The sequence below is a fragment of the Drosophila simulans genome, chromosome 3L (assembly GCF_016746395.2).
Source record: "Drosophila simulans strain w501 chromosome 3L, Prin_Dsim_3.1, whole genome shotgun sequence".
NCBI lineage: Eukaryota > Metazoa > Arthropoda > Insecta > Diptera > Drosophilidae > Drosophila > Drosophila simulans.
Window position 1 is genome coordinate 6,643,741 of NC_052522.2, and position 9,276 is coordinate 6,653,016.

The window sequence follows — 9,276 nt, forward strand, 5'->3', positions numbered from 1 at the left end:
TTTGTATTATCTCAATTTCACTATTTTTAAAATTATTCATTAATGGTTAAAGGGGTTAACACATTTTACAAGTCTTAAGCAAAATAAATAAATTTTATACATTACATTCTACACAAGCAATGTCAATATTATTTTTTACAGTAAAATTTACATTCTACATTTGTATACTTTGTCTTACTTTCTCAGCAAGCAGTAAACACAAACTTGAATTGCAAGCAGTTTGTAACGCTTTCAGTGTTTTACATTTTTTGGCTTTTATTAAATAGATTACAGAAACAAAGAAAAAAGTATATAAACAAATTTATTTCACAATTGTTATTATCGATTAGTGGTAAGTTTGTGGATAAATTACATTTTTGGTCTATTTGAAGACATCAAAAAATCTCACTAATTCCTTAAAATTAGAATGACTTTGAATTTTCCAAACAATTTATCACTGCAGAAGTTAAATCGCTTGCAATCAGTTAAAACGTTTCGATGTAGCCACGCCTGAATCGAATTTCCCTGGAACGTGTCATTTAATTAGGTTTTCAAGGCATATCATATCTCGGACTATCGAACGTTTGTCATTTGAATTAACCCCAGTTTTTCTGTTCGAGTTACACAGAATCTTTTGTATAGTGTTGCCTTTTCATTAACAAATAGTTCGAAGGACTTTGGTCTTCGGACAGGACAACAATGACGTGGCTGTCAACGATGACGTTTCGCTTTATGCGGGGGTGATAATTGCGTCCGAAGCGAACCCCTTGAAAACCCCGAAAATGCCTAATAAGATCACAGGGACAACAGTCCGCACTCGATAAGTGGCCATGACGTTTGACATTCGCTGTGGTCCTCTGGCCATTTAGTGAGGTCAAAGGTTAATGATGGCCACACAGGCGACAACTGGCGACTGAGATCTTGTCCAGCAATTTCCCGATCATTTGCTCAGATACGGTGCGGATTCTGCGAAGTCACCGGGTAAATGCATCCCACTGAGTTTGTTGGCTTCTTGTCAAACAAATCATTTACAGCGGATCCTCGATATTCCTCAAGATACTATCCATTTTACTGTGTAGGTGTGAGCTGCAATTTTCCCAGGAAAAATTACGTCCAGCTCGAGATTTGATTAATTTATTACCGCTTGTCGAGGGGAAAGTGATCTTTGGGTTCCTAACGGTTGCGGATCGTAAAAAACATTCGGCAGACACAATTGTTGAATTATCTGCGGGCTGCTGTTGTGGGCACTTTTTTATGAGTTATTTATGTGCGACTGTGGCGCCAACAGGATCATAAAATAGTTATGGGTAAATCTGTGAAAATAAATGTAAGCGTAATCTGGAAAATATTGAGTGGCCTAGATTCACCACATTAGTCATTTCAAACAAATTAAGGAAAACTAGATCTTAACAATAAAGTAAAAATATGCTAATTATTCGACTGTAAATATATCAAATAAAGCGAGTTTTTTTAAATTTAATTGATTACTGCTTTATTAAATATTATTTTTTTATTAATATGATTTATCGTGCATATGTAAATAAAACTGGATTATGGTAATAAAATTTATAAATAAATCAAATACAGAGTACTTGTAGTAACGTTAAAACAAAACTGATTGATGATTAATTGCATGCCATATATGAAGGAGTTAAAGAAAGTAAATCATGGGTATAGGACTGTCTTAAATTGCTAGGTAATATTTCTGTCGATAATCTACATGGTGGCCCTCTCCAAACCTTAACCGATAAACAAACTCAGCCAAATTAAAATAAATATAACCATTTTTCTCTTAATGACAAGCCCCATATATATGAAATGCAAAACACGCAAACATTTTTGTAGCTTTTTCGGGGATACAAGCTTGCATGACTGAAATATTTCCAAGTATTATTGATTGCTGACATTTGGAGCATAAATGGCTCTTTAACTTCCTCGTCGTTCTTCGCCTGACAAATGTGCGAGGTAAGTGAAAATGTCGTTTTTGTTGGTTTTAGTTAGTTTTAGTCAGACATTAGACATTGCCGCCCCTAACATTTCGCCATTCGGTTGACTTTTGTGCGTCTGATTTGCATTTTCGCTGGCGACTTGATAACAGCTAAATCCGTTTGCTTCCAACCGATCGCTTTCAACTACACGGCGGAATAATTTAAAAAAAAAACCGAGCGAGCTTCTTTTTGTTACCTTACACACTGATACACACTTAAGGGGGAAATAGAAAATGAAATAAAAATAAAAACGCGATCAGACGATCGTCAACAACAATGAGAATGAACAATATAAATGGTCGCATCGGAATTGCTAATTTGCTTTTCAGTTGGCTTGGGTTTGCCTTTTGCCTGCTTTTTGTTTTTATTTCTGTTTAAATTTTTGTTGTATTTTGTTTTTTTTTTTTTTCTTTTTTCAACCAGGGTTCCTGGTACGCTTGACCCTCCCTTTTGGACCCCCAGTGGACCCCAGAATGGCCGTCCGATTGATTTTTGTGCGACATTTTTGACATGCGGATGTGCCATGTTAACGAGAAGGACAACTGTTCCCCCATTTTTCGCCTCGAGTACAGCTGCATTTGGGGTTCGCATTCTCGGGCTGCCCGATCCGCAACAAATCCTTTTGCACATTTACAATAAATTGAATTCGACCAATGCTGTTTGCGGTCGAGAAGGAGGAGGAGGAGGCTTGGCCCTACGTTTTCAGGCCAAGTGAAATGCTTGAAAACCGCAGGAAATTCGTCGAATTTGCCATGCGGTAAGCTGAACTGAACTGAGGCAAGTTTCAAATCCTGGGGGCAGCAAGGATTTCGGGAGCTGCGCCGAGTCCGAGTCCTTTGTGTGCGTTGGCGTATGCATAATTGATGCGAATGTTTGCGGCAGGGCTCGGGCTTAGGAGCCCGAAACCAAGAACCATTCCTCATAATTGAGTCGCCCTCTCGAGCGAGGAATAGTTTCTTACCCTTTCCAACGGGAAAAGGCAAAAAAAATAACAAACTTCATTGGCTGCAGCTGAGATTTTTTGTTTGTCTGTCAGTTGGAAAATGAAATGCAGTTGCAAAAGCCGCAATTTTTCAATTACATGCTGTGAAGTTGCTCTGACAGGGTTGTGATTCCCACTTTGGGCAATAAATATGCAGATGATTAGAGTCTGGTGATTAGAAGCGTTAGAATCAAGAATTTAAAATACAAAGCAGTTAAAATAGGATTTTAAAGTAAAATTTGTTCACCTGGTAGTTTGCTTTATCTCTGCTTGCGATAAAAGTTTCACCTTTTCACACACACATAAATAAAATAGGGATGTTATGACTCGAACAACCGTTAGGCGCCACCTGTATCAGCCTTCTCCCGTTTCAAGGATAATAACAATATGATAAGGATAAGGTTGCAGGATAAAGATCTTCCTGCTGGGCACACTTTCACTCTCCTTTCTCTTCACTTTCCAGACAGATTTCAACGGAATTTACCTGTTACACACGTGCAAAACTCTCCGATTTTACCTAGAAAAATTGTAAACAACATTGTTTTTGGGCGTCGATCGTAATCGATCTTTTGGGTGCTGGCTTGTTTTGCCTCATAACTCAATTAGCCAGAAAATTTCCAAGGACACCTGGAAATCCTGACATCCTGTTAAAAATCCGAAGATCTTTATTAGCTGAGGATAATCTGTTGTGGCCACACTACAAGGCAATTGGAGGATGACTTCCGTTTTCCCTGGAAGCGATCCGTAAGGTGTGGAAATCGCTCTTCCTGTTGCGACTTTATCGGGAACAAGTGTTAAGGATGCGCGTGACCGGGACTCGGAAATTTGGTCACGTAGCGGGTTAAGAAAATTCTAAAGGGTTCAACACTTTAAGCCAGAAGGAGCACTTTTACAGTTACAAAGGTTTAACGGAGGTGTTGTTTTTTTATTTTAGATTAAGATTGATTGATATGGTTAATCACAATAAATAGTTCTGTAACTTATTTATAATTTTATTTAACTTTTACAGCCCAATTTCTTACAACAGCCGGAAGTTTCTAAGCCAATCATCATCAAATCCCATATTCATAGAAAAATTTCTTGCTATTCGCCAGCTTTTCAACCTCCACTCTTGTGATTTATCCTCTTATGACTTTACGATTGCCTACAAATTGGTATTTAATGGCTCACCCCTCTCGTCTTATGAGCAATACTATTCCAATATCGGGCTATGCGATCTCACCTCATCAAACTTTCAACAGTCATCCACTTCACTGGCAATCTATTGTTTATTGTCAACATATTCGCTTCGCCATTGAAGGAGCATATTCCACAAAAGACATTTTGTGGGCTCATAAAAATCGAGAAAACTATGAAAGAAATTAACCAATCAATGGAATTTTACAGACTTTTTTCTTTGCTTTTCATGGGTGGCGCTGCGTGGGGCTCTCAACGAATCAGACCTGATTCATAATATTTAACAGCTTTTCGTAGTTCCTTGTAGGGTTTTATTGGTCTTATTTATTATTTGTTTGGGGGGTTGTAAGTCGATAAAAAGCAACTCGTTTTTAATTATTGAAAATACTTCTTATATATTTTTAATGGCTGGTAGCTGGGCGTGCTCGAAAATGGTTGGACGAGTTCATAAAACGAAACCCCACCATTTGCCGGAATAAAATTCGAGAATATTTATTACACTTTTTCGGTGGCCGTTTGCTGGCAAACAAAAGGCTGCACACAGGAAGTTTGGATGGGTCTAAAAAAAGGAGGAAAAACAAACCATATATCAATGAAGTTGTCCTCGAACGTGTGTCCAGGATGCGTTTAAAAAAGAAATCCCTTCCGCTCGCGCCGCGTTTTTCGATTTCTTTCGCTGGCCAAATGAGCTGGACTTCCGTTGCAACGCGTGCGGCTGGGCCACGCCCCCCTGGCCGCCCCGAATTGCAGTTGATATATCTATCGTTAGATACAATGTAGTAGCTGTATAGAGTGTATATACTTATATCTATCTGGCTGGACAGCAAACTATGCTAATCGTTGGTATGCCAAATCGAGTCAAGAACTCGTCTAACCAAGGCGACGCCATTTGCAGTTTCACACTTTTTTATTCGAACCAATTTTTATGGGCAGGCGTGCCAAATTTGTAAAAATGCGCCAAAGAGACAGAGACAAGTGTAAAGGCAGCTCCAGCTCATCGTGGTTATACATAGTTATAGTTGTCGCTTGCCACCGCTTCAGGTTGTTGTCTTGCATAATGGCCAATAGACCTGGCCAGCTAGCCAGCTCGCTGTCTCCATAATTTGTGCAATAAATCAAATGAATTTCACTCAGAAAAACAATCGAGAAACCGAGAAACTATCAGCGAGGAGATAGAGGAGTGACTTCAAGGCAAGCCAAGTCAAGTCAGGCAATAATTATTAACCAAAATGCCTTGGCAACAATCAAAAGACCAAAAAGCATATCAATAAAAGTCGCGCACGCAAACAAGCGATTGACACGCAAAAACACATTTAAAATTGATTAGCCCAGTCAGGCTGAAACCGAAATCAGAAATCGAAAAATCCAAAACGCCAAAACACCAAATTCCTAATACCAATCTCTAATCCCAGCCTCTAGAAGACGTCTAGACTCTACGAAACCCCCTGCTTATCGCGTGGTGTGACATTCGCCCGCGGTCCAAACTTCTCCCAAAATCTTCCAATATAACTAACGCAACCACTTTAAGCGGCTTTATAATTTTAGCTGCGTGTGTGACGCGTGCTATATAGCCAGCAATCACAAAATTATATTTTAGCCAGTCATTTGGAACATTAGTTAAGAGTAAAAGGTAAAAAAGTATTTGTTTGATACTCTTAGAAAGAGATAATATAGTACACAAACTGTGATTTATTTGTTTAATGATTGCATTTTATTGACACAAATATATGGATTTATTTCTAATGATCATAACATATTTAATAATAAAGTCACTTAGATATTTTCCTTAGCTTTATGAACTGATTTGTAGAATAAAATACATTTTTATTTAAATTTTTATGTTATATATCTCGATAAAATGCAAATCCCCCAAAGCTGTTTGCAGAGTATCCGGTAACATGGAAAACCTAAGGCTGTATCTAACTGATAAGCAAAAATGTTCAACTCGCCGCGGGCTTTCCGAAAATACCAACATAAATGTATCGCATAGAATGTCTGCGCTTGAGTTTCACTCTCAATTTCTCTGGAGGATGGATGGATGGATGATGGTCGGATGGATGGATGCCGAAATGGACCGATGGTTCGCTGGATGGCTGGTTAGGTGTAGATTGAGGAGGGGGTCGTAATTATTGGGTCAGCGTGCGTCGTCATAACGGACGCATCAGGCAAACGAAAAAAGGCAAGGGCAAAACTAATTTCAGACAGCCAGGCCCTCTTGCGGGCAATTTCCAGTAAAAGCGAGTCAAACTTTTATAATACTCGCCATGGCATCCGCATTTGATTTATGAGCATTGATCAATTTGATGGATATTTTTGGCAAAACTGAGCCGATCGATCGGATCGATGTACCACCTTAAGGGCTTTCCAAAAAATGCTTAAACCAATTTTTACTTAAAAAAAAAATATATAAAAATAAAACGACGAGAGAACAAAAACCGCCTAAAGAATCAGCAAGCTTAATTAAACGGAATCTCTTCCTGGGCTCTTCCGCTGTCCGCCAAAAAAAGACCAACTCCACTGCCCTTTCTGTTCGACTCCTGTGTTTTCCGATGGGGCTACCTTCGATTCCGATGGAGCTTCAATGGTGGTCGTCGCCCCAGAGACACGATAAACGCGTACAATTGTTTGCACTTAAGATTTTTACACATGATTCAGTAGCCAAGAAGACCCGAGAGTCCCGAGATCCTGGCAGTCATGTCTGCATATGTTGCACTGCCACTCGAAATCGAAATCAGAGGCCTGGAGTTCGGGTTCAGGCCCGAAAAGACCCAGTAAGACCCAGACCCAGACCCAGAACCACAACCAGAGCCAAAGCCAGCCAGCCTTCATTCGGGGTCCGTTCTATCAGATGCAATATTTGCTAACGAATAAATTGGCATTTCACAAGTTGCCCCTGACAGACGGTCGGTCTGTGCCACCAAACTGGTTGCTCGTCTCGTCTCAGCTCGTCTCCTCAATCCTGAATCCATCCAGGACGGAATCCGGGCCCAACATGCATTGCAATCATTTTTGTTGAATCTAAAATTGACGCATCTCGGCTATGACTTCGTCATTCTTCTTCAGCTCAAGTTTCAGCTTCAGCTGCATGCCACTGGAATCAGAATCAGAAACTGAAACAGAAACGGAGGGCAGCCGAGGAGCCCTAAGTTGGCCCAACTACCGTGTTACGCGATGCTGGCTAAAATGGCCAGCGCGTCGCGCATTTTTCGACGACATCTGAATCTGATTAGAGCCAGAAGTCAGCTCGTCCTCCCTCTTCGTCCTCGTCCGTCCATCGCTCCAACTTGACGTTGGATGACGGGCGGCCTCCACACAACCACTGCACCACCACAGCACCACCATGGCACCACCGAGCCACCGGAGGCCCAATTCGCAGGAACAGACAACGAGGGATCCTCCATTATGTACAGTGGTGCTTTATGGAATAAATATCTCAACTCAATATTAAATTTTATTTCGTGATATCAGCATTTATTTGCTATGTCTTTTAGAAACTAAACCTCTATTAGAAATGGATTTGATTATTTAACAACATTAATAGAGCATTAGATGTATTATTACATTAACTATAGCTCCACTGTGCACTTGGCTAAAATTTTTGTGTGGGGGTTGCTGGCTTCTTTTACCGAGAACTTAAAACCTACTGCTGCCTCAGAAAAAGTACACTTCCGTTAGTGGTTATGCTTTAAACAATATTTTTAAAGCCATAAATTGAATTTCATTGTCAACTCTAAGATTCAACTTGCCTTGAAACGGAACGGTCAGTGATTTTGTCCATGCTTTTTGGCCAAAAAAATGTTTATAAAAAGAAAACAAAACACTGAAGGAAGACAAAAGAAAAATGCAGAAATCTACTTTTGGCTGCCACGTTTTGCACTTTGCATAAATTGTGTGAAGATCGTAGCTTTTTAAAGAATATAAAAGCCCACTGAATTCGTATCCTGGACGTTCCATAATCGTGTCCTTGTACAACAAAAGCAATTGCTACTGTTCGCCGCATCGTGGGCCACATCATGTGGCATATATCATGTTGTCGTAGACATGGCGATTGCCACGCCCCAACGCCCGCTCAAAATGTTAAAAAACTGAAAAAAAATGGATGGGGAGGGGGGGCCTGCGCACCGCCGATCGTCTCGCAGCGTAAATTTGCATAAAATTATGCAAAATCATGCAATGCGCTTAGTGTTTGTTGTCTGTCTGCGGAGCTGAGTGCGCTTCGTTTTATGAATGGATGGAATCGCCTGCAGATTTCGCAGTTCGGGGATGTGGCCGTGGATGCGGATGAAGATGGGGCTTCCAATTCGGTTGAGGATCGGATCATCGAGCGAGTTTGCCTGCCTGCCTGCCGCAACTTGTTGCCGCTGTTGTACATTAATGAAATTTGTTAGTATCACGACTTTTATGCCTGTTGCCTGCCAAGTCCGCTTTTGTTTCTCGACTTGATTTTGATTTTCCGCGCAGCGAGCTGTGCCTTGTGTCATTTGCATTACAATTCAAATATCTGCACATGTTTATGAAGCGTTTATGATGCGATTATTCCATTTTGGGCTATGCTAAGATTTGGTTATAGAAACAAATTCAATGGTCAAGGCAAACATTGGGGTTTTTTGGCGATACATTATAACATTGAAGGATGTGATGATATCGAAATCTTTTGCTCCTTTGCAGGTGGTAAGTTCATTAACCCAAGTAACATTCCATCGTATCCTGCCATCATCCTTAAGGATCGTTCCCCTAACAATAGCCATTTGAGAACTCCCACCAGTACCTTTGTCACTCGGCGTGTCTCTTCTACAATCCAATTGGAGCACAAAGGCCGTGTCAATCAAAGTTTTTTTTTCACAATGTCTCAGCTCGACGCATTTAATCGCGATTTTTAACATATCGATCTACGTTTTTTTCTGGGTAGAGAAAAGGGGTACTTGGAGGGGATTGGGATAAGCCCAAACTGGGTAGGCATTTAGCCAAACGATGATGCGTATCTGGTTAGCGCTCTGGGATGTGCCCGATGTGTTGGATCTGTCTTTGGGGTGTTCCATCAGCCGGAGTGGCGAAAAAAACCTATTTTTGGTTTAAATGCTGACTTTTTCGGGTTTTATCGCATTACAAAACAGCAGAGCGCATATCTCTGTTACGATCATACCCACACAA